This window comes from Felis catus, chromosome C2 (assembly GCF_018350175.1).
Source record: "Felis catus isolate Fca126 chromosome C2, F.catus_Fca126_mat1.0, whole genome shotgun sequence".
Classification (NCBI taxonomy): domain Eukaryota; kingdom Metazoa; phylum Chordata; class Mammalia; order Carnivora; family Felidae; genus Felis; species Felis catus.
Window position 1 is genome coordinate 109,800,882 of NC_058376.1, and position 27,931 is coordinate 109,828,812.

General features: G+C 35.7%; 1 long non-coding RNA gene across 3 annotated transcripts in view; it reads right to left on the bottom strand.

Annotated features, from left to right (window-relative positions):
• LOC111562286 overlaps positions 1 to 27,931 on the bottom strand; it is a 437,724-nt gene that overhangs the window by 261,147 nt on the left and 148,646 nt on the right. The gene's annotated exons all lie outside the window — the stretch shown is intronic.

Below are 27,931 nucleotides of genomic sequence, written 5' to 3' on the forward strand. Positions count from 1 at the left end.
TGACTTTCAAAATTTACTTTTGACATGATAACAGGAGGAAAAAAAGGTAAGAAAATTTGAGCAGTTCAAGATGTAGTGGCAGCCCTAGTAGGAATATGGAATGGAAAATTGTGTTCCTATTACAAATGCCCATTATTTATTTATTGATAAGCATTCATATCTAGGTCGTGAAGACAAATCACATTCATAATTTCTCAATCATTATCATTTTAAATTTTAATAGGTAAACACATGGACTCTTATTCTCCCTGTGTGAATTATTCAAATGTAAAGGCTACAACCTCAAACAACATGATGTTATATAAATGAGGCATAGAACATAGGAAACAGTTAACCATAAAGAATAAATTGAATTGACAAGTCCCCTTCAGTAACAGTCGTAGTCTCTATGTACGTATTTGAAGATTTAGAAGCTAGTTCTGTTACAAAAAGTTCTACAGTCTAATCACCTCCCTGGTATTATAACTTCCTGTCTTGAATTCTTTTCTTAGTCAAACTCCTGACACAATATGAAGTATAATTAGGCAGCATTTCTTCATGTAGCAGCCAATCTTGCTACTATATTTGAATTTAATTTAATTACTGAAACACAATTAATTTAAATGAAAAATTGCTTGTATGTGAACAAGGAACAGTTGGCTCATCACCACAGCTACACTAGTTAGATGGCATATCTATCCTGTTCTGTTTATTCTAGGCAAAGCACTTACAAAGAGATTAACAAATACAGAAGTCTCAGCAAAGTGATAAAGAGTATACACATTTGTAATACAAGGAATTACTACTTGAATGTAAGCTCCATGAGGTCATAGTCTTTATTTTTCACTGTAATGTATTCAACATCTAAAACATTCCTCGGCACATAATAAGTGTTCAGTAAATATATGTTGAAAAAAATTAACAAATGAATATGAATAAAGAACTGAAAAAGATATACTTAACAAAACTACAAAAGCTATCTTCAAAGATTTAAAAGCTATGGAGTGACAAAGATAATATTAGACATATCTTGCAGAACTTCAGATAGCAAAACTAGAAGCAACAGATAAGAATTACAAAATAATTTCTAATAAATAAAGTTAGAACAAGCTACCAAGAAAACCAGAAGTTTCCTTTCTGACGGAGAGTTTAGATTATGTGAACTTTACTGTCCTTTCCAAATTTGACTCCATAAATACAAAAAAATAAATTTGTTTTCTAGTATTTTTTCAGGTGATTGCTAAACCTGCTGTTATAATTTTGTAAAGATGGCAATATGTGTGTAATTTTTATTTGTCATTTACAGATAAATGTGTATATTTGTTATGAGAGAAGTCCATCTAATAATATATAGTGTTCAAAATATTTGACCATTTTACCCAAGTAATAATTCCAATAATAATACAAATCACATATCAAGGGCTTCATGATAAATTTTCTCCAAATTAAAAAATATATATTACAGATTCACTGCAATTCTTATCAAAATTCCAATGACATTTTTCACAGAAATAGAACAAAGAACCCTAAAATTTGTATGAACCACGAAAAACACCAAATAGCCAAAGCAATCTTGAACAAGAACAAAGTTGGAGGCATCAGACTTCCTGATTTCAAACTATATTAGTAAGCTATAATTGCACGGTATTGGCATAAAAACAGACACATAGATCAGTGAAACATAACTGAGAGTCCAGATATAAACTCACACATATATGGTTAATTAATTTACAGAGTATGTAAGAATGCACAGTGGGAAAATGACAGTCTCTTCAATAAATTGTGTGGAGAAACTGGATAGCCACTTGCAATGGAACAAAATTATATTCTGATCTTCCATCATACACAAAACTCAACTCAAAATGGATTAAAGACTTGAACATAGGACCTGAAACCATAAAACTACAGGAAGAAAATACAGAAGGTAAGCTTCCAGGCATGAGTCTTGGCAATGATATTTTTGGATTTGATACCAAAAAACAAAGGCAACAAAAGCAAAAATCAACAGGTGGGACTATATCAAACTAAGAAGCTTCTGTGCAGCAAAGGAAACCATCAACAAAATGAAAAGTCAACCTACTAAATGGGAGAAAATATTTACAAATAATATAACTGATAATCAGGGCAAAATACGTAAAGAATTCATACCACTCAGCAGCAGAAGACAAAAAAAAAAAAAAAGAAAGAAAAAAAGCATGTCATCTGATCAAAAAATGGGCAAAGTACCTGAATAGACACTTTTTGAAGGAAGACATACAAATAGCCAACAGGTATGAAAAGGTTCTCAACATCATTAACCATGAGGAAAATGCAAATAAAAACCACAATGAGATATCACTTCACACCTGTCAGAATGGCTATTATCAAAAAGACAAGAAGCAATGAGTGTTGTCAAGGATGTGTAAAAGGGGGACCCTTGTGCACTGTTGGTAGGAATGTAAATTAGTGCAGCCACTATGGAAAACAGTATGAAGTTTCTTCAAAAAACTAAGAATAGAATTACTACATGATACAGCATTTCCACTTCTGGGTATATACTCAAAGGAAATGAAATCACTACCACTTTGCGCATCTCCATGTTGACTGCCTCTTATTTACAATAGGCAAAATTACCTCAAAGATACAGAGAACAGATTGGTGATTGGGGGAACAGAGATAGGGGGTAGAAAATGGTCCAAATGGGTGAAGGAGGTCAAAATGCATAAACTTCCAGTTACAAGATAAATAAGTTCTGGGGACATAATGTACAGCATTGTAACTATAGTTACCACTACTGTATTGTAGATTCGAAAAGTTGTTAAGAGAGTAGATCTTAAAGTTCTCATCATATGAAAACAATGTGAGGTGACGGATGTTAACTAATTGTGGCAGTCGTTTTACAATGTTTACACATATCAAATAATTATACCCTTCAAACTAATGCAATGTTACTTGTCAATTATATCTCAAGAAAATTGGGGGTGGGGTAGAAAAGATATAAAAAGTTCTCGATTTTTGATTGGGGAAGGCACATTATCAAGGCTGGAACTTACAAAGTCAAATAATGTGAAAATTTTAATTATAAAAAAAATAAAACTGCATGGCAAAAAAATACATAAAATTAAAAAAACAACACATAAAACACATATTGCAAAGTTTTGATATCCTTAATTTATAATGCATTCCTACAAAGCAGTATAGAAGGGACAATCTAACAGAAAATTGGCAAATACAAATAGGCAAATTATGGACGACAAATTAACAACCAGTGAAAACTCCAAAAGATATTCAGTCTCTAATAAGAAAGAAGTACAAATCAAAACAAATGGAAACTTTTTATGCTCACAGCAGCAATTACATTAGCGATGTATGGGGTTTGATCAAAATAAGCAAAACCTCTATGAGAGTTGTAAGGAATTTGTTACAAGGGATTGGATTTGCTGTAGTTGCACAAGGTGGTTGAACAGGTTGAGTCAGCTGTCCCTGAATCTGTTGCTGGGTCTTCGGTCAGCAGGGCTGGAGGTCAGAAGGAAGGAAAGATAGGACAGTAAGGAAGACCTGAATCTGTGAGGACTAGTAGGAACCCATGGCTCTCTCTAGAACTGCAGAACCTCTACAGGTCTCTCAGTGCTTCCAAGCCTCCAACTTCAATGATGGAGTGACAGGAGAAGCCTTAGTGCATTTCTTGAAGAAGCTAAATGTGCCCCTGGCACTTGGCCCAGGAGTCAGAGAAACAGAAGCTGGAGGGGTAATGGGCAGGACAGGTGCTCAACAAGGTGAGGCAGAGAGCCCTAGCAATGGGCAGGCACAGCAACGGCCTCTGTCTCAACAAGGGCTTCTGCTTATTCTCCTCTTCCAACCAGCAAGTAGATTTCTCTTGTGGTCAAAAGAACCCACACTGTGCAGGAATGGGGTTCTGGAAATTGTTACTTCCAGCTCAGCCGACATATTGCAAAGCCACCACAAATAACAATAATCATGATAATGATAAACATGTATTGAGTGCTTACTATGTAACAAGAACGGGTCTAATTCTTGACAGCAGTTTTTTGAGGTAATTGTGATATTATTCTGGAAATGTCCAGATACAGAAAGTGAAGCACAGAAAGATTAAACAACATCTGAACCAAGGCAGTCTGATTTCAGAGCTGTACTATTAATAACTACTCTTGTTATTAGCCAGGTTTGATGAGGGTGTGGTCAAAGAAGAACTTTCATACTGTAGAAGGAGGCTTTGGGTTACATTGGTATTTAAATTTGCCAGAGTACTATTTATTTTGAGCAGGCACAAGGTGACAATTAGACCTGGGACCCATCTGAGATTTTCTCAGCATCAAAGCAAAAACAAAAATGAAATAAGCAACAACAACAACAACAACAACAAACACCTACACAATTTATACTGTGATGGATCACAGTTTAATTCTTTTACATTTGAGGAAATCTTCAAATGAGGAAAGGCTTGCAGGTTTTAGGGACAATTTAGGATGAAAGAAACGTGGAAGCACTTACAGTGAAGAAAGTAAATGGATGGGGAAGATGAAGAAAATTTTGAAATATTACTTCTGTCTGGGGTACCTGGGTGGCTCAATTGGTTGAGCATCCAACTTCAGCTCAGGTCATGATCTCCTGGTCTGTGAGTTCGAGCCCCGCGTTGGGCTCTGTGCTGACACCTCAGAGCCTGGAGCCTGCTTTGGATTATGTGTCTCCCTCTCTCTCTCTGCCCCTCTCCTCTCACTCTCTGTCTCTCTATCTCTCTCAAAATTAAATAAACATTAAAAATTTTTTTAAATATTACTGCTGTCTATGTATGTCTTCATGGTATTTGGTAATGCAAATAAAGTATTTGTTATATTAAGATTAAAAAATTTTAATTCATTTGCTACAACAAATTTATATTATAAATATTTTAAAAGAGCACTACTATAATATTTTATAAGCTTTGGGCATTCCTATCCTGTGTGATTAGAAATCTGCATTCCTGGATGATTAGGAAATTAAAAAAAACAACTTTGTAGTTAAGCATTGAATATCCCACGATGAGATAACCAATACCAGAATGAATCTGCTCTATAAACATAGTGAGAGACATATCTTGTATTAATTTAAATTTAATAAGGTCTTTCCCCTTCCTGCTTTGTCTTGGAACAATGTTTTTCACCCAGTTCCCTTGACCTAGGAGGCATTTGGTTATGTATAGAGGTGTGTTTCTTTGTCACAGTGTCACTGCAGAGCACTTAATAGTCAGGGGCTAGATCGATAAACTCCTAAAGGGTACAGACTAGTCCCACAACACAAAAGAGTCATGTCCAAAATGCCAATAGCACACTCATGAGAAACATCTAACCATTTCCTACCAGTCTAGCTAAGAAGGACAATTTCAACTACTCTACATTAAATCCACAGGTTTCAATACAAAATCCATTTTAACTTATAATGTTTCAACCAAGATCAGTCTGTGAAATTATTTCTACTTCTACAATACATGGTTAAGCAAACCAAATTTTATATGACCTTTCTGAAGAAAAAACTTCTCTGTATTCTCAAGTACAAGATGAATCTACATACCTTTCCATGTATCAATTTCATATGTACAAATTTACCATTAGGAAAAATTAAACAAGGTGTACAAAAAATGAAGCTGCAAGAATCCATTGTAACACTGTTCAATGTAACATTGTTTATGAAGGCAAGTAGGTGAACACCTTTATATCCATTAACAAAGTATTAGTTAAATCGATGGCATATGCATGCAATGGAATACAAAGCAGCCATTAAGAGGGATAGATAATTGAACACATACGCACATGGTACAATAGCCAAGATATACTATTATTTTTAAAAAGCAGTTTGCAAAATAGTATATATTTATATGTAGTTACATATGTATATAATTATAAATGTAGCCTAGACTTCACCAAGAAAATTATACTAGAAATTAAAGGTCTTTGTATATGCTATTTCCAAAATATAAACACTACATGATTTACTAAATGCTGTGGTATAGATGATATTTACTTTTAACAATACTTAATTGATTTTTATGTTTTTAGGTTGAACCCAATTGCACTTGTAAACGAAGTACATATTAATGTTCAAATGTATATTATAAACATTTAAGGTAAAACATAAACAGTGATATGCACTTCCTTTCATATGGAAGTCATGAAAATAAATATCAATTCTGCAGATGCACAAAAGTTTTATCCATTTTTCTATGTCAGCAGCAAGTTGGTAAGGTACCTGACAATGTAAATAAAGGCCAGGATAGAAATGGGGATGGTTCAGTATAGATGTATCTAAATTTAGAGACCATGTTTATATATTTTCTCTCAAGCAGTTTTTTTTTTCACTTCTATTACCCAAAATGTTTACCCACTTTCACTTTTCTCCTAATCTCTTCAACTGTCTCAAATACTATATTTCATTAAATACAAGATGGCACCGATTGTGAGAAATCACTATTTCATGTAGCACTAAGAAAGAAACAAAATTTATCCCCTACAATTTTTATTCAAAGAATATCTTTAAATTCATTTAGGCATAAATTTCTGTCATATATATACCACTCCTGTGCATACTTAAAAATGAGAAGAAAGTGAAGTAAACAGGCTACAGTATTCTTTCAATTAACTTCATGATTTTCTGAATCACTTTCAACTCAGCTGATAGATGCCCCTGGTTTTCCATCCAATATATCCTCTGTGCCACCGTAAGCATGGGTGATGCAGCATGTCATAGAGGAGTGCCCTTCTCCTGTCTTAATAAATTTCTTCCTAGACACCAACGCCCATTTTACAAGATTTGATGTTGGTGTTTTTTTGACCTTACAAGATGCCAATAAAAGGTTTCAGACAACAACCAGGACATGTGTATTTTCCCTGTTTGATCCTTAAGTTGTTTGTTGCTTGAATTACTAATGGCTTGTAGTTTTCCAATAATGACAGCAGGAACCAAGTTTGTGCACAGGCAGACAGTTAACTGTGTCACAAAAGCTGGTTGGTTCACTGCAGTGACAAGATGCCATCAATTGTTAACACACATCTCTAGTTCAGGGATGTTAAAATGTAAACAAATGTGCTACTTGTAATCAATGAAATGTAGCACTGGTACCATCATTTTATGGATTGGAAAGTAGGATGCTGAACTCTCTTATTGCCCATAAAATCACACTGCCAGCAAGTCAATAAGCCAGGGCTTAACCAAAGGTCTCAAAAAATACTGTGTTTCAGATCTCACATCTTATCAGTAGATGTAACATTAGGCTTTAAGTCCTTTCAATCTCAAGGATTCTTACAAAGTAGATTTGTGCTTTCTATTAGGCTCTTAAGGAGATTTTCTTTTAGTTTCCTCTCCACCTCTAGCTATTTTATAGATGCCTGCAGATGCCAAATATACATCCTACACATAACTACAATAATCTACAGCGATCTTCTTTTTTTAGTTTCCAATTTTCATAGATATCACACGGTCACATAATTCCCTGCTAATTATTTAGTCTGTGCTATAAAATTTTTCATCTCTTGAACTATAAAAGGCTTACTGGTAACAAATACTATTGCTATGTTATAAGGGGTACTTAATAATTTTAACCAGATAAGTTATCTATAATTTACAAACTTCAAAAAAAAAACACAGAGAATTATTAGTATCAGGTTACTTCCATAATTATCCAAGTAACCAAAAGAGAATATCATATATTGTAGTAATTTTTAATCACTTGGCTTTCAATTTATTGCACATTTTCTCTTAGGTTTACTGTGTGTGTGTGTGTGTGTGTGTGTGTGTGTGTGTGTGTGTGTGCGCACGCACGCGCGCATGTGTGTGTGTCCCACCACTAATGAATGTTCCCATTTCCCTTTCCCCTGGAGTTGCTTAACAAGCTCTAACAAAGCTTGTCACAATAGAACTCCAGGGTAAAGAAAGCTACCAGGGTTTTTATTTATTTTGAAAAAGAATATTATAAAGAAAAAGATGAAGCAGATATTTATCTCAAATCCAGGTTTGGCCTTATCTGTCTTATGTAGCAGAGAGATCTTTTCTATTTTGTCAGTGTAGTCCTGCTGAAATGGCATTTCTGCATTCATTTGCTAGATATCTTCAGTTATTCAGATGGTTCCCCATTCTTTTTTTTTTCTTTTTAATGTTTATTTTTGACAGAGACAGAGCATGAGTAGGGGAGGGGCAGGGAGAGAGGGAGACACAGAATCTGAAGCAGGCTCCAGGCTTTCAGCTGTCAGCACAGATCCCAACGCAGTGCCCCCAAACCCACAAACTGCAGGATTCGAGCCGAAGTCAGATGCTTAACCAAGTGATCCACCCAGGTGCCCAGATGGTTCCCCATTCTTAAATTGTTTATTGGTTGCTTTCCTGTATTCTTGTAGGTTATTTTCATCAATCCGAATGCATGTTTGATTATTGTTGTGTCTCATGTAGGTTTTGTTCTTCCTCTCTCAGTGAAATGCTAATATGTGGGGAAAGCTGTGCCTGCTGCTAAATCCCAGAATCTCATGTTTTGACAAAAGCCCCAGAGCCTTATAATTTATAAATAGTGACTCCTCTTATACATACCACAGATATTTGACATGCTCGCCCTGACATTTATGTGCTAACAGATGGGGCTTCCCATTTAACAGTAAGGCAGAAAACCCCAAGTCACATTGAACAGTCTGCTTCTCTGGGTAAAACACAAGAGTAAAGAACACACTTTAATCATTCAGCAAGCACACCATGGATCTTTTATTCTGTCAACTCTATTGGTGTCCTTGATACACGAAGAGCACGTCCTCATTACCTTCTGGGAATTCGTGCATTTACCAGAGGCTGCATGTAAAATTAAAGAACAGCCTTCCTGTCTAAGGCATAGATCTGGAACCCAACTAATGTGATTTCATCCTAGCCTAGCCTAACTTGAGGGGAGGGGCATTTATTCCAATATTGGGTTACTGTTTTCTGTTTCTTTTTAGTTAGTATTTAAAACATCAATGCCCTCAACTTCTTTACAGTCATCTTTGGGCGTATGTCACAAATCCCCTACCACATTTCTTTACTCCTAACCTTGGAGGATGAAAATTATTATTTTTTTAATCTTTTAAATCCATAGCTTGGTAACATTACCAATTTGAGATCTTCAGGCTGCAGGGAACCTTTAATACTGCACAGATATCTTGAAAATTGTTCATTATGAGTTGTTTCTTCTACATCACCTCTGAAGTTCAATCTATTCAGTATCCAGTCCCCACTATTCCACTGAAATTGTTCTTACCAACATGGCCATTACCTCCAATATATCCAATTCAATGGATAAATTGCAGTTCTCAGCTTTTAATTCTTTTTTTAAAAATTTTTTTAATGTTTATTTCTGAGACAGACAGAGCATGAGTGGGGGAGGGGCAGAGAGAAGGTGACACAGAATCCAAAGCTGGCTCCAGGCTCTGAGCTGTCAGCACAGAGACCAATATGGGGCTTGAACTCACGAGCTATGAGATCATGACCTGAGCTGAAGTCAGTCACTCAACTGACTGAGCCATCCAGGCGCCCCTCTCAGCTTTTAATTCTATGAAATAAATTTCTCATAATAGTCTTCCTATATTTTTAGTGACTCCTTTACAGCCTGCTTTGTAAACTTCTATTCCTTTACTCAACTCCTTAATTACTGGCATCATCTGAGCTTCCTTCTCAGCACTCTTTCTTCATTCTCTACTTTCTCTTCCTTGGCCATTTCATCCCCCTTTATGGTCTCAATTACCACCAAAATATTGATCACAATGTCACCTATATCTTCAAAATATAATCTTTTATCTCACATTTTCTTTAACTGTAAAATCCATGTTCCCAACTTCCTACAAAACACCTCCACTGAACATATCACTGGTATCTCAAACTCAGCATGTTCAGTCTGAACTTGTCATCATCCCTATTAATGTGCTCTATTTCTTTGTTCCCTATTTCAGAATATAGTTCGTCATTTATCCAGTTGCCCAAGCAAGAAATCTGAACTTCATCCTTGTCTCTGTTTTTGCCATGACCCCTTACAACCAACTAGTCACTGCATCCTAACTTTACCATTTCCTTAATACTTCCCAAACCTGCTCTCAAACTTCCGTTTCTACAGCTCAGCATGTGAGTTCAGCCATTGTCAGCTTTGGGCTGAATCTGTACACAATGTCCTAGCTCCCTCTCCATCAATCTATTACACTTCTACAAAGTGACATCCAAATGCACAAACTGGATCACATCATTCCACCGTTTACCATCTTTAATGGCTACGATTCAACTTCAGGAGGAAAGAAATATAACATCATACAAGACCTTGCAGGAATGAAATCTTGTACAGTTTTATCACTATAAATACCCTCAATACTACATACACCTTTTGTGGCCCAGCTTATACCCTGAGCCCTGATGCTGAATTATATACTCCCCTTGGCTACAATCATATCTTAGGCAAATTTCTATAGAGGAGTCATCATATGTTATCATAATTATTTTTCTCCCTTAAAAGGAAGAAATTTTATTTCATTTCTGGGCTCCCCAATACCTGGCACATAATAAGAATTCAACAAGTCTTTGTTGAGTGTATGTCTAGTTATAATTGTGAAAATATAAAAATTTTGTCTCTTCTTAGTATATTCACTGCCTGTTCTTTATTGAAAATATGGCTTAAGGAAACAACTTCTGTTGCAAATTCAACTGAACTCAGAAGTTTCAATAATCACAACTGAAGAATAATAAAATGATCAAAGTGAAAATAAAGAGAAAGATCCAATGATACCATAAAACAAAATTATGGATTACATAGTATTTGAGAATAATTTTTTTTTTCATTCTAAAGATGCTTTTAAATAAGTTTAATTGGCCAATTCCTAGAGGTGATATTTGATTTTATACCTCAATCTAAAAAAGAATATAAGATCTGGGGGTGCCTGGGTGGCTCAGTCAAACGTCTAACTTTGGCTCAGGTCATGAGCTCACCGTCTGGTCTGTGAGTTTGAGCCCCGTGTCAAGGCTCTGTGCTGACCGCTCAGAGCCTGGAGCCTGCTTTGGATTCTGTGTCCCCCTCTCTCTCTGCTCCTCCTCTGCTCGCTCTCTGTCTCTCAAAAATGGATAAATGTTAAAAAAAAATTTTAAGTTTATTTAAAAAATGAAAAAAAAAAAGAATATAAGATCTGGTATGCTCAAAGCAAGAACAAGGGCAAATGTAACCCAGTCCATCCAGCAACAATTTCACAGCCTTCTAGATCTGCAAAACTCAGTGTGGATTTTCAGACTTATATGTAACAAAATTTGTCTCCACATTTTAGATGGTCCAGTCAGACAAATTAAGAGCAAGAAATTCAATATATCTGAATTTCAACAGCATTAGTAATTTATAGTTCACCTTCCACAGGCATCAACACATAGAAAGGTCTGAAACTGACTCCCGGCTAAGGTCATATATCATCTAACTTGTACTTAAAAGAACCTTGAGGGATGCCATAAAACTTTTAAAAAAATCGAAACTAGAAATTCACTTTCATGTTAAAAATAAGTATCACCTTTTAGATTTTATGTTGAGGATTGCCAAATCCAACAGTGATTTGAGGATATGACAGACAGGAAACCTAGAGACTCCCACTGAAAATACTATATGAAGTAATAAGACCTATTTGTAAATGAGAGGAATTTCATTGTTTGATTTTCTTATAAATTACACTGTATATTGACTTTAATGTTTTAGATGAGATCTGAATAGCCAAACAGTCACAAAATTTAAAATTATGAATATACTTGTGATAGACAGCTATTAATATAAATACTTTGATCATATAGTATAGCTCAAAGCTATTTCCATAGAGAAAGAGATCAATATAGCACTGAAGAGTAAATTATACACTTCATCTTTCTTAAATATGTGGATAAGTAATAAAATTCCTAATTAAATTATTCCTTGTAGATTAGAAAATAAAAACCAATGTATTAAATGTTTTAGTATATTAGAAGAAATTCAAGATGCACTAAGTAATTATCATGGAAGAATCATGCACCTAAAAATGTATAATGGAAAATTAGTGAAATGGTTAAAGTCTCTTAAGTAGGTTTGGACATGGAAGACAGAAAATTAACTAACTATATAAATAGAGTGACAGATAAATAGAAAAGGAAACTACTTTTAGTTACTATGAATTAAGGAATCAAATAAGAAAAAATGCTATTTGAAGTCATGAAAAGTTTCTGAAGAGTAACTGAAATATATATTGCCTTACAAAGTATATGCCTTTGAACACAGAAATTCACATCTAAAACTTGAACCTAGTTAAATTTTGGGTAAAATAGGCAAATGTGTTTGAAGAAGGATATTTACCATGTATAATGATGGAAACTGAAACCATAGTTCCAAGGTTAGATGGTTTATGCAATAAACTATAGCATATACACATGATTCTATCATTAAAAGTTACTCCAAAGTGTATATTTATTTATTCAAAGTACATTTTCTACAATCAATATGACTTATTCTTTATGCAGAAATAATCATCTTTTAATTTTTTTAATTTTTAACATTTATTTATTTTTGAGAGAGTGAGAGAGATAGAGTGTGAGCAGGGGAGGGAAAAAGAGAAAGAGGGAGACACAGAATCTGAGGCAGGCTCCAGCTGTAGTAGAAAAGAAGACTACTTTTAGTTACAATGAATTAAGGAATCAAATAGGAAATTATTCCTTGTAGCTGTCAGCACAGAGCCCAATGCGGGGCTAGAACTCAGGGACGGCGAGACGATGACCCGAGCTGAAGTCTGTCGCTTAACTGATGGAGCCACCTTCGTGCCCCAAGAAATAATCAACTTTTTAAAAATATACCATGAAAGAAATAGGCCAAAGTTAAAATGGATTAACTAAATAGGTAGAATCATATGAAATAAAAGTGAATAATAGATCTAGAGTTCCATAGCATCTTAGATGCAATCAATGAATATAAGCAACATAAGCTGTACTGTACTAGTAGAAGTAGGAATAGCCTACAAAGTGGTGAGTGATGGCATGATTTGAACCTAGGCAGCTTCTGGAGACTATATTGAACTTCTTCCTATACATACTGCGTCTCTGTATATAAATATTCAATCAGTTTGGAAAGAAATGAATACATGCCCCTAAAATCATACAACTAGGCAAGACTTGAAAATTATCAAATATCAAGAGAAAAAATAGCTGCTACTTGACTATACAGATGAACATATAGGAAGTAGGCTCAGAAATTAAAGTAATAGTAGACAAGTTGAAAGCAATGTTAGTGATTCATGAAAGCATAGAAACTATGGGTGATATAGGCTATATAGAATATAGTGGTAAACAAATAAAACAAAACAAGAAAAGCAAAAAGAACAACAACATCAAAAAACCTCACAAACCCATGCAGGGATCTCTTCCCTAAGAATATTTGCAGGCAGCCAGCCTCTTCTCCTGTGTATTTTTTTGGTGAGTCAGTTCCATTTCACACATGGAACTATAAATTCTAGCTATAAAGTTCTAATCTTTAGAAGTTCCTTCAACTGAACAAAACCCCCTTTTCCAACTTTTACACATTAAACCCAGATGTGTGCTAAAATGAAACAAATGTACTATCTATTCAATATAAGGGTACACAGTCATTGAAAATAACTATCTTGGGTATTTCACTTTAGATGTTTCCTCACACAAAATATCTTTAAAGTTCTTTCATAAACACAACACCTGTTTAGTGAGTATATTGTGTGTTCCAGGCACTAAAGAAACAAAGACAAATAAGAAGTTACTGTTCCTCAGTAACCTATGCTCCAGAGTAGGGAAACATTGTATAAAAGAGTGACTAAAGAAATCCTTTGTAGCTAGGTCAGAACAGAGTGTGTGGGAGTACAAAAGGTAGAATAACTAACCCTGACTCAGAAGGAAACAAAAAAGTTTCACAGTTAAGGTGAAATTTTAGCTGATGCTTAATTAATGAGCTTTCTAAAAGATACGACACCAACCACAAAGACTCCACAGTGGAAAAGATTTTGATTTGTTCCTAGGACACAAAACTACTCTCTTAGGGAATCATCAGCAAGAAGAATGGTTCAAGACTAGGTTGAAGTGATGGAAAAAGCCAGATCATCGGGTCCTTCGGGCTAGAGCAAGGAATTTGCATCTTAGTATAGGAAGGATATGAGTAGGAAAAGGTGTTCTCTGATGAACATTTTTAAATGAGTACTTTGGTAGCTATGTAGAACATAGACTGAAAAGGAATGAATGGAAGTAGGGAGATCAGTTAGAGGCTAACACAGTCATGCAGGTGGAAAGGAGGGCAGCTTGGCCTCGGCTGGGAGCAAATGAAGCCTAAGAGAAGTAGTTTAATTCAAAATCTGTTCAAGAGGTAGAATTGACAGGATTTGCCAATGGATAAGGAAAGAGAGTGAAAAATCAAGATTCTTAAGAATTCGGTTTGAGCAACTGTTGTATCTTTTACTGAGATGATAAAACTGAGGGCGGTACAAGGTTAGAGAATAAAATCAAGACTTTGGTATTGAATGTGCCTTTTTTGCGTGCAATGTCTAGCAGGCATCCAAGCGTGAATGGCAGGCATTAGAATTCTCAGGGAAAAGTTCTTGGATCAAGATATAAATTCGAGTAATTAAAGCATCAATCCAGAAAATATCACCTAGGGAAGGGAAGAAGACCAAAGACCAAGCTCTGCTTCCAACAGTCTCTAGAAATAAATTAGAGAGGAGGCATTGGCCAAAGGGCATGAGAAGAAATGGATAGTTAAGTATGAAGAAAACTGAAAATATGAAGTGTCAAAAAAGACAAGAAAGAAGAGTGCTTTATGAAGGTGGAAATGGTCAGTTATGTCCAATACCAAGAAGAAATAGACAAATGGCTACTGGTCTGGTAGGATGGGAGTTACTGGTAATGTGGACTGACTGGGATAGAATCGGGGAGTGAGGCAGACTCATGCCCATTTAAAATAGGTGGAACAGACCATGGAGCTGACAAGATGGAGGCAGTGGGGATACCTCTGTTGGGAAAATCTGTAAATTCTTTTCTGAAAGAATCTATTCTCTTTATGATCCTTTAATCTACGGCATTATATATGCTATCTAGAAGGGGGAAAAAAGATGCTAATGTTAATATATTGCCTAACACATACTTACGCTAGACATTCTTTGCCTTTTCAGACCAATTCTGCAGCCTTCTCTATTCTCCTCTGTGTTCTAACTTCAGCCAGGGTCTATTACATTCTGATTTCTCGTTGGGTTTAGTCTATGGGAGTCACCAGTAGAAGAGAGGGTGGAAGGAAGCAGAGAGGTCAAGGTTATTTATTCTCTGCATTTTGCCTGCTGGTCCAAGATCTGGCAGTAGTCTCCTCTTATACCTAAGGCCTCAGCTCTTACTGAGACCCTATACATATAGTCACCCACTGGCAGCAATAGCTACCTTTTCTTGTCCTTTCTTGTCCTATCCTCAAAGGAGGATAATGGTTTCCTACTATTGCTACCCCAGTCCTTGGGTATTTCACTACTCTTGATTGATTGCTGCAGTTCTACCTATACTTTGTAACCCGTCCCTTCCCTCAAATTTTTTCAATTGCCCTTTGGAGTGTGCTATTTCTTTCCCACTGGGACCCTAACTGATACAAGTCTCAAAAAGGGTTTGCTGAAAGCAGGCGGACTCTATTTTTCTTAGAGAACACATGCTTTATGATCATTGTCAAATATTTCAATCTGTTCTGGAATAAGGCAGGGCTGTCAGGAATAATGGGAAACACAGAGAAGAAAGAAAGGAAAGAGAGGGAGATCAGTTACTTTCCTAGCCATCGGAATTTTTCACCCTGTCTTCAACTGAGTGAGCTGTCTCAATTCAGAACCCAATCTCCAACATGTTAAATATATCTCTTTTTTCTGGGATTTTGGATACCTTTATTTTAAATAGCCATAGATACATTGTGGTGTGTTATATTCAGATAACACATCAAAGAATAAGATTTCCTCAGGTCTCTAGGTCGATAATATAATATCTCAGCCCACTCAGCCAGATGTATACTGCCTGGTATTTGTCTCCTGACAAGAGGTTTTATAACAAGACAATTTCTAAAAAGTTTCCCTGACTGATTTAAATTCTCTTGCTATAGCCACCAATCTCGGTAACAAAGATTTGGGGAACATAATTTTTTCCTCATGTTGTTGAATTAATACAAAGGATAAATGGGCTCTCTTAAGGAGTGGAAAAAACCTCTCCTTTCAGTGAGAAACCATGCTTTGTGGATTAAAAATGTTTAAATTTTGTCAGGGGAAGTGCATATTTTCTTTTGCATTTTATTTATCTTTCATGTTGAGCTGTAAAGTTTAATCTAAGTTTCTAGGGGGAAATCTACAGGGAAAAAGCCTAAAATATATTAAAGTTCTATAGTGGAAATGTCACTTTGCCAGTCATATCTAGTTCCCCCTTTCAGGTTAACCTATGTTTCTCTTTTCCAACTTCAACATAAAAGAAATTTAGTTTAACAACACTAGATATTTTTCTCAAAAAAAAAAATCTTTACGTGAACAACCCTTTAAAAGCACTATCCTAATTATCATAAAACATCACAAAGTTTTTGTGTCCACAGCCTAGGAAACTAATTTTCAAAAGATACTTTGGATGAATGGGTTGGGAAATAATTTCATCTATCATCTAGCTAGATATTGTTATCTAGCACTCAATAAATACGATGTTCCTTTGGAGTGAGCTTTCATCAGAGATGTTCTCAGCCAGTACCAGAAATAGAACATTTTCATTTGGAGGCCCCAAAACTGGATGTAGTACTTCAGAAATAGACATAGACAGATGCATTCGCCAGCACACTGGTTTTCCAAATAATTTGTGAGGAAGCTTTCAGGCCTAGTACCCCATTAACCAATTTTAATTTAGACTTTGGGGGATATTTGAGAGAGCAGCAGCAAAGTGGGGGTTAAAAACAAGAGAAGCATGGGAATTTTGTTTTGGTTAGGATTAAGCTGCCAGCACTCCGGCCATGGGTGCAATGAATTGCCAAAGAGAATGAACAGGAAAAACAGAACAAAACAAAACAAAACAAAAAGATAAGTTGGTTTTACCAGGAAGAGTTTTTCTTCTGGAGCTCCAGAAATAAGTGACTATATGGGCATATCTAATTTTTCCTACAAAGTGTTTCATAAATGCCTTATATTTGCTTTTTCAATAAAAAGAAAACTACAAATGAGTAACATTTTTCATCACCTCCCCCATCCCAGTTGCTTCCAGAATTAATGATTACTGGTTGTCTTTGTTTATTCAGGCTGCTGTAACAAAACACCATGGACTGGGCAGCTGAGAAACAACAGAAATTTATTTCTCACAGTTCTGGATTCTGGAAGTCCAAAATCAAAGTGCCAGCATAGGTACCTCTTTTGGGTTGTAAAGTGCCAACCTTTCTCTGTAAAACCATGCAGTGGGAGCGACGAGGGAGTTCTGTGAGGAAATCTATTATAAGAGCACTAATCCCATTTGTAAGTATCCACCTTCAGGACCTATGCACCTCCCAAAGACCCCACCCACTAATACCATCTTCTTTACAGGTTACAGGTTAGGGTTTCAACATATGAATTTGGTGGTGGAGGTGGTGGTAGAATAGGGGGGACATAAACATTCAGACCGACCATAGCACTAGTTATGCCATGACAGTGGGGTGGAAAGTGTATGCTGAACACACAGGGAAAGGAATGAGAGACAAAGAAGGGGAAAAAAAATGAAGAGTTTTCAATTAATAGTAGTTAAATTACCATACAAGTATTTATATAGCTTTCTCTTCCACAGCCTCTCCTTCAAATGGTTGCCATGTAAACTGTGAGTTTTAGAAGACTGAAGCCCTTGAGATTCACAGTGTTTATTGGTTAAGACTGTGCATTTTAGTCATTTGATTAAGGATAGTGCGAAACTCATTCAAATAGCAGCTGGCAACTGTCCTTGGAGTCACTGTCCTTGGAGTCATGGTTAGACAAGCTTGCAAAAGCAAGCCCTGAAAAATTAATAGAAGTAGACAATTTCTCAGTGATTATGGTATAATAGTTACAACACTTTTTTTCCAGAAATTGAATGAATCATAATAAATCAAGGAAAGAATATGAGTTTTTCCCAGAATTATTAAAATACGTATGTGTGTTTATGTGTGTGTGCATATATATAAAAACACGAAAAAAATCATTTCAGAAGTTTGGAATCTAAAGGAAGAGTTATAATGGGACATCACCAGGAGATTAAAATAAATTCTATTTTTTAATGTCTTGCCAAATGAGGCTCTGGGCCTTATTTTAATCGTTAAATGAGATTTAAGATGTGAATTTTCTTTAATTCTATAAATATACTACTTAACCAAGGGTCAAATTCCTAAATTATGTTCTACTTCTTTTCCTCCTTTACTTTGTATAGACAGCCTCTGAGTTCTACTATTTCTTCAGACAGTGCATTCTCCCAATCTACCAACCTTCCCTGCACAACTCACTGAGTTGAAACTTTTATAACAGAATCAAGTGTTCTTAGAATCTCAAGGACATGTAGTGGCATCTAAATCCGCCCAGGGTAGAAATTCCGTCTAGACTAGAGCATCCCTGACTGACAGCAACTTAGTCTTTAGCAGAAACAATTGTAACTGAGGAGTGAAAGAGCAAGATCTAGTTCATACATCACCTACTAACTGGACAACAATGAAATAAATGACAACAAATGATTACTTGTCAGTGGAATACAAAACAATGCCCATTTACATAGACCTTTATGTAAAAACTCTAACATTTTGTAACATGTACTATTATAACTTAATTCTTTCGTATTTCACCTGTCAACCTATTTATATTTATCTCTGGTTATTATAAGTTTTTTTTTTCCTCCCTTAAAAAGGGCCCAGCCTGTTTGCATAAGTCTCAACCTTGAAGAACACAGAATGGTCTACTGGTATTGTTGCCCCTGAATGTCATGAGGGATACATGGATGGTCATGTCAGCAAGGTCAGGCATAGCTATAACATCAGTAAGGAACAGTGTCTCTTAGATATAAGCTGTTAAATTATTTCAAAATCTTGATGGAACATTACAGATTGTGCCAATAACTATCTCTTAGTTTCTGCGTTCTTCCAGCCAAAGTCTACATCTTTAAGATTAAATATACATGTGAGGTGTGGAATAATAACACTTCTGCTTTAAAAGGAGCCCATGGAGTGAAATCTTGGACTACTGCTGAGAGCTGCTCAAGCTCCATAATACTCCATTTTTTGTAATATTAGGACCCACACATGGTAGACAATTTTTTCTAATATCACATTGTTTATCGGCTTCAACAAACCAGTTTGGTGGACTTTTACTAGCAGATTAGTGGTGATTTTCTTACATCAAACTCCGAATCCTGCCACTCCAATTAGCTGCACATATACACACCTTCCTCCATAAGGCCTTCCCCATTCTACGTCTCCATGTTCACCTCTCCCTGCACTCCGACACTAAAATTCTCAACTCTGTGACAGCACAGACATTCTGTTTTACACTGTGTAATACATTTTCTTGCCTATCTTTCCTAAAGAGTCATAAGTTCCTTAGATGCCTGATAATGTGATAAGTGAATGAGGTAAAGAATGAGGAAATCATTTTAATAAATGGCCATAGAAAGAATACTCTGTTTTCCCCTCTGTTGTGTAATATTTTTAATACTTTGTGTTCTCCAAATAGGATAATATTTCTGATCCTGATTGATTAATCACTGGGTGTTGTATGGAAACCAATTTGACAATAAATTTCATATATTAAAAAGAAAGAAATATAAATTTATTATCATTTAAATTTCATTTTAATAGAATATTTCAGAACAAATTCAAGCTCCTAGATGTGTCATGTGGGGAAGCACTCAAAATGCTCAAAGTTGAAAAGTGGCCTTTGTTTCCAGAAATGGCCTATATTGTTGAAGAGATATATCTTAGTGCCACATTTATCAGTCTGGGGTTATAAAAATCCATAGGGTAAATAAAATGAATATTCCTGTACTATCTAATTTAATTAAAGATTTAGAGAAAAAAATCATGTTTATAATCAAATAAATACAGGGGCGCCTGGGTGGCTCGGTGGATTAAGCACCCGACTTCGGCTCGGGTCATGATCTCACGGTCTGTGGGTTCGAGCCCCGCATCAGGCTCTGTGCTGACCGCTCAGAGCCTGGAGCCTGTTTCAGATTCTGTGTCTCCCTCTCGCCCTGCCCCTCTTCTGTTCATGCTCTCTCTCCGTCTCAAAAATAAATAAACGTTATAATCAAATAAATACAGAGATATTATATATTTATATGTAATATATATTACATGTTTATGTCTAGTTTATAATAAAATAAACATGGATAATAGGAAATTTCACATTTAAAAAAAATGAAATGTAAGAATATAACAACTATGACAATCCCTTCAGACTAAGCTTCTCTAGCCCCTGGGGATCTTTGTTCATTCTGTGCTTTTAGGGAAACTTGGGTAGAAACCTGTAGCCTACAGAGGGAATAAAAATAGTTGTAAGAGCAAATACAAATGGATGACAATGGGTACATATAAGTAAGCTGATACACTGTGTAGTTACACAAAAGGTTATCTTACTCGCCTCTCTTACTGTTGTCTCTCCTAAATTTACACCTGGGATTAATTTATTCCACAGACAAGTTTCCCTCACTATGATACAGGCACTGCCCAGGCAGTGAAAGGACAAAGACAGATGTGACATGACTGCTTGCCTGAAGGAGCTTTCTGATGAGTCAGTGGTAATGGACGTGCATCCAGAGGTGCAGGGGGGAGGGTGCAGTGAGGCCCAAGAAAGACAGCAGTCAGAACAGTCTTCCTGAAGCAAATATCTATGTATTATAATCAGAATTTTAAAATTGAGCAAATTAAAGAAAATATGAATTCCAAGGTAAGCCCCAGAGAAATCTTTTCCAAGTTCCTAACATCTTCTGTGTATAAATATTCAATAGTTAATCTGTCACAGGTAGGATTTTGTAAATAAATTCAGACATGACCTTCATTTGCTTTGTGCTCTAGCAAAAGTAACAAAGTTCCTATAGCCACAGAGAGCCCCTGGTTCCATTACAGCAACCACGCTGGCTTAGAAAAGCCGCAGACAACTAAGAAGGGAATACTTTGAATACTTTAATACTTCTTTTAAAGCCATGGCAACCATAAAACAGTTGTAGAAATAAAGAGTTTTGAATTTTTGACATATTTTTTTTTAAATTTCAAGTGTTCTGGATTTGCACATACTTAATATTATAGTTAAGACATTATGAATCTGAAGCGGCCTAAGGCTCCTTTGTCAAGGATTCACTGAATAATTTTAAGTTATAGAGGAATGTTTAAATGCTTTGTCATTTTGAAAGCATTTATAATACTTTGCAGAAACTCATTAACCATTCAGACATTGAGTAAGGCCATGGGTTTTTGTAGATTTTATTCCATACCTTAATATGAGCCATAGTAAGACAAATCACTACATTAATGAATAGATTTTTACTTCACTGAAAATGATATCTGGATTTTTCAGCTTTTAATTTTTATAGATCATGGCCAATGGCCTCAAAACAGCTCCATGGGTTACTGAAAAACATTTTTGAGGATTCACTAATCTACTTAGAAGCATTGGTATTATGCTTTCGTACTTAAAACTTAAAAATGAAATAAATTTCTTTTTTGTATAACTTTTCTCTAGGATTTAATACCATAGTGTCTAATATTAGTTCAGTGACATTTCTTGTCATATTTATTCACATCTGAAGGAGGAAAAGAGTGAATTCTTAAATAGAATAAAAAGACAGAATTTGTTTATCTTTTTAAAAAGAAAATAAAAACACAAATTTGTCTTTATTTTTCCTTATTGTAGAATAACCAAAATGTGTGCATGTCATTTAGCTCCATAATGAAATTATGTATTGCTCAGAGCACTCTGTACAGGATTTTATTATTAATGATTTTGACATCACAAAGATTAATGTATTATTACTGAAAAATCAATTGCTTAAAATAAGTTTAGAAAGTGATTCAGTTGAAAGATAATTGAGGCTGCATCTAAACAAAATGTTTCAGTGCAGTGAAGCATGAATCCTAAATTTAAGTAAACATGTATTACTTTACATCTTTCACACACTCTCCAATATCAGCATTAGAAATGATGAGTGCAAGTTTCACTTCTACACCCTATACTGTCAAATACGGAGACATTTGGGTTTTGATACCATCATGTTCATAGGAACTTCGCAAATCTCAGCCACAGAGTCACTGTCAAATCTGGATGTCTGCATCTGCTGATTTTCTTGGAAGCACCATCCATGAGGGACATTGTTTTCAATAGCCTGGTCAAACCATATCCACATGTATGTTGTTGGTCGTGAACTAAATCTATCACAAAGCTTGAAAAAATAGCCAATTCAAAATGGATGCCCTCCTGAGTAGAGTCTCCTAGATCGTGAAATCCTGGCAAGGAGGATCAACGCTGCCTTCTTTGTCGAACCCTCAGAGCCTGGCACACAGTTTTGGTGAATAGATGTCTGTAGAATAAAACTTCACGTAACCATTGGTTAGTCATACCATCATGAAATATGAAGAATATCCGTGTTTTTTTTTATTTTTTTAATGTTTATTTATTTTTGAGACAGAGAGAGACAGAGCATGAACAAGGGAGGGGCAGAGGGAGAGGGAGACACAGAATCTGAAACAGGCTCCAGGCTCTGAGCTGTCACCACAGAGCCCGACGCGGGGCTCGAACTCATGGACCGTGAGATCATGACCTGAGCCGAAGTCGGACGCTTAACCGACCGAGCCACCCAGGCGCCCCAAGAATACCCCGCTTTAAACTTAAAGTTACTGTTGCCAGTTGTCTGCCCTTCCTCTGAATTTCTACAGCACTTGTCTAGAACGCACATATGGAACCGTACTGCTTTATATGAGGTATTTTTTTCTTTCTCTTCTTCCCTTGCCTCTCTTCTTAAATTTGATATATGCCATGTCTTTAAACAAGCTGTAAACACCTAGAGAACAAGAACACTGTCATATGTTCCTTTATGGTTCCAAACAATCTTATAAAGCAAAAAGTTCAAGAAAATTTCAGATAAAAAATAATGTTCTATTTTCTTCCTGAAGTATACTTATTCTTTTATAATCTTCATGGTTTTATTCATCTACTTGACAATTTACAATGAGGGCAATCTATTAAATGTACAGAACCCACATGTATATTAAGATGAGATAAACCAGGTTCTGATAATTTTAAAGATATTTGGGATAGTAAGAGCATTTTCCAGAGAAAATCCTTGTAGCATAGTCCTAAAGAGAGTTCCTTCCCTTTTCCCATCCATCTTCAACTTTAAGCTATTTCTCTTTCCTGGCCAAATTCCTCCTGGAATCGACAGGTTTGTAGACTTTGAACTCATTCTCGCATAAGGAACTAGTGTGGAACTCTATCCAAGCGTCAGACCAAGGACAAAGGATAGAAAGCAACAGGAACTGGGATGAGCTTGCCACTTTGAGTTCCCAAAGCAACTGCCATCAGCCTTTTATGAACGTGGAGAGTGTTCCTGATGCTGCAAAGACCAGTAAAGAATGAATGGGAGGACAAAATTTTTCTCCCAGTTAAGATTTGGAGAGGACAAGAACTCAACAATCAAAGAGGATTTGCCAGACGCCTCAGCAGGCAACTGACAGCCTGCCTGCCTCTACAACAGGAGCCCCTCTTCCACATCCCACCACCTCTGAAACTCCCAGTCTGAGATACCCCTACAGCCAGACCTGAGCTGTAGTGAGCCAACAAGGAAAAATCACATCTAAAGGAGGTCATCAGCCAAAAGAAACACAAAATAAATTTCCAATGAGACAGAATGGCTGTAGGAGAAAATGTAAAAAAAATATTTTAAAATAATAAAAAGAACAACACCAAAAGAGATTCCAAAATCTGACGACTTCACACTATCACCACCAGAGCTACTATATTCTATGCCATCGTCCTCTCATGCCAGTGTTATTGCAATACTTCCTCTTCTAATTCCTAATATTCCTAATATTGCTCTCCTTATTGTCTTTTCACATAGAAGTCAGATTTTTCTATTGAAAAAGCAAGTCAGAGGAGGCACTGTGAAAGATTTTGGCAGCAAGGGCTTGGTTTATGAATCCCCTAAGACATTTCATAAAAACAGAGAAACTAGAAGAGCAAAACCAAACAGCCATGGACAACATTGATAACAAAACTAGGTGACAAGACTCCCCCACAAATAAAAGCCTCTAAAATCCATATAATATCAGCATTTGTATGAGAGGAAATGGAGAGGAGGCACTTAGGCTTTAGTTAGCCCTGAGCACGGTAGAGCCCTACCATCAAGAATAAGTACCCTCTGGAAAGTTCAGTGGACCAATCTAAGAGTCACAAAGAAACTTTCAATTCACAGTGAGTGAGGAAGACTATCATGGACTATATACTATAATGGTACTAGAGTAGTCTGGTACCTGACACTAACAAACTCCTGACACTAACAAACCAAACTTGTTTTCAAGTCAAAGACCCACACTGTAGAAAAATTACTTTTAGTAGTATGTAAATTGAACGAGACAGGGAAATGTGGACAAAGAGATGATCCATATAATAACATTGGAGGAAGGAAATAAAGGAAATTATATTGCAACTTTATCAATCCAGCAAAAAAAAAAAGGAAAAAGAGAATAAAAGGTTAACAAAAATTATAAATTACAAACATAAAGGCAGAAGGAATAAGCCAAGCAAATCAGGTATTACACTAAATGTGAAACATTGAAATCTATCACTAATCAGACTGGGTTAAAACAATAACAAAAAACCTATAAAAAGAAAAGATCCTAAGACTTGTCATCACTAGGAGAATTTTTTTTCTTTTTTTATTGTATCTATATGAGATAATGGATATTAACTAAACTCTAAACTTGCTGTGGTAATCATTTCATAATATATGTAAATTAAACCATCATGTGATACATCTTAAACTTATACAGTGATGTATGTCAAGTATTTCTCAATGGAAAATAAACAGGCTATTTGTTGCTTCAAAAAAAATACACTTATCATTAAGTTATAAAGAATGGTCGAAAATAACAAGGTAGGAAAGGAAAAGAAAAAAATACCAGGCAAAGGCAAAGAGAAAGTAAGTGGGAATAGAACCAACAGGGTGAAATATAAAGTTAAAAGCAATAAATAGTATACAAATAGATACTACATCAGAAGATATAATATATAAAGCAAAAGCATTCAAAACGGAACAAGAATTTGATATGTATACTATTAAAACAAAAGCCTACAATAGTTTTTTTTCAGAATGAGATAGATCTGGTCAACACAAAAAATGCAGCATATATTTACCAAATTGATGATTTGTCTGGCTATAAAGAAAACCCTCTTGTCAGAATAAAATCCAATTAAGTTGGAAACAAAGTTTTTAATAAAAACCTTGGGGTGCCTGGGTGGTTCAGTCAGTTAAGTGTACAACTCTTGATTTAGGCTCAGGTTTGTGAGATCAAGCCCCAAGTTGGGCTCTATGCTGACAGCATGCAGCCTGCTTGGGATTCTCTCTCTCCCTCTCTCTCTCTCTCTCTGCTTCTCCCTTGCTCACACACAAGTGCATGTGTTCACTCTCTTTCAAAATAAATAAACAACTAAAAACTTAAAAAAGAAAAATCTCAAGTACTCAGATATTAGGAAACACTCTCTCCTCAAGAGCACTTGTATCAAAGAAGATATAAATGTGAAACAATAAGCTACATAGGAAGCAACAAAAAGAAAACACTTTGCAGCAGATAAAGTAGTGGGCAAATTTTACTAGAATATCAGTGTCTTTGTGGCAAGATTTTGTGTTTATGTGTTCCTAAATCAGAGAACACAGTAAATGTTCAATAAATATTTATTTACTGAATACATACCAAAACCAATGGGACACAACAAAAACATTCAGATGAAAACAAAATATTTGGTACTTACCATCAAAAATTACAAAAAGCGTAAATCAAAAAAAATTAGAAAGATGAAATTAATACAATGGCTCAAAAGATTAATTTTTAATGAAAAAAAATCCAAAAGTTTTCATACTTTGAAAGTATGAAGATTATTAATTAATCTGATCAAGAAAAACAAAAGAGGGGAACACAAATGAATTTAGGCATGAGAATGGAACCATAGACAAAGGAAAGTGAAAATAATTACCAGAAAATATCATATGTAATTCTACGGCTTTAAATTTATAAACCTCTTAGGGGCACCCAGGTGCCCCTAAGGCATCAGTTAAGCATACAACTTCAGCTCAGGTCATTATCTCATGGTCCGTGAGTTCAAGCCCAGCAGTGGGTCTGTGCTGACAGCTCGGAGCCTGGAGCCTGCTTCAGATTCTGTGTCTCCCTCTCTCTCTGCCCCTACCTGACCCACACTCTGTCTGTCTCTCAAAAATGAATAAATGTTTTTTAAAAAGTTAAATTTATAAACCTCTTAAAAAGGATTATTTCCTAGCAAAAGAGAAAACTATTAAATTTGACCTCAAGAAGAAATTGAAAATTTGAAAAACTGTAAAGACAGTGAAAAGGAAAAACACTATATAATTTAAAATACAATTCCATGAGGTGACTCAAAAAAGCAGAGTTGTAAGCATCGATCTGAAAAATATATATAACATTGTTATGTTTGTATCTATTTCAGTTGGCATCCCTCCATAAAATAGTTACAATTGCCAGGAAGAGAAACTTTCCCAGTGTCTAGAAAAGGGGCCAATGGGCGTACACTACTACCTAGCAACTCCTTAGAGAGGCTTTCCCACACAAGTATAAGCAGCCATAATCACAAATATTCACATGTAATGGTGAAGATTTGAAAATAATCTAAGTGGGAAAACAATCTCCATGGGAGGGGAGTGAATAAACACATTGTGATGCATTCAACCAAATGATTTTATGTGGCAGTTAAAATGGATACAGCTCAAAAAATGTGTTGAGTGAAAAAAGCAAGTTGTAGAAAAATATTTGTGTATGAAGCCAGTTATGTAAAGTTTTAAGACAAACAAGACAATGACTCTACATTTGTTTCAGACGGGTATGCATGTAACGGAGGATAAGAATATGGACCAGATACACAGTTACATCACAGGAATTAACGGAGGATAAGAATATGGACCAGATACACAGTTACATCACAGGAATTGCCTGCAGAGAGCAGCAGCAAGTACCCTAGAAAGAGACAGAAACCTCAACTTTAATTTTTGCCATTTAAAAAGAGATCTAGAATAAATATGACAAACTGCCAATATGTTTTAAAACTCTGGAAATATGCAAAATTCTGTAAAACTCTTAGTCACAGTCCTAAATTTATATTGCCTTCCAAAAGCTCTTTTCTACATTCCTTTCCTCCCGTTAAGTTCCCAGTTTCCTGAGAGGCACCCAGTACTGTCTCCTTCCCTATACCAACTCTCCAAAAGCAGTCTGATATCTGCTGTTGGTATTTAGAGTAATTTAAAGCAGCTTATTACTCTCAGAAATATCTAATTATCTAATTGTTGAATCTGGATCTGTAGATGTACTTCCCAAACATTAAAATAGCCGGGAAGATAGCTGCATCTTTGTAATTGTAGTGCTCTCTTTCTGGGGAACTGCTTTTCCCCAGGCTCCTGGAACCACATCTGCTGGGCAACCTTTTATATCCCTGTGTGTAATTCAAGTCCAGCTCAATAGAAAGCAATTAACTTGAGTATTGTTTTATTATTAAATTAACGCAAGAGACTTGCATAGGGACATTCTAGTAGTCATGATACTGCATATAATTGCATAAGCACATGTGTCAGTTCCCTAGATGGATAGGGTGACCAAACACATGACAAATCTTAGTTTTCCTTAGACAATAGTTTGCTGGTTGACTATGTGTTTAGAGAAATACAGGTAGGGGGATGGTTGAGTTTGGAATTAGGCACTTGATACTCTCAGGGC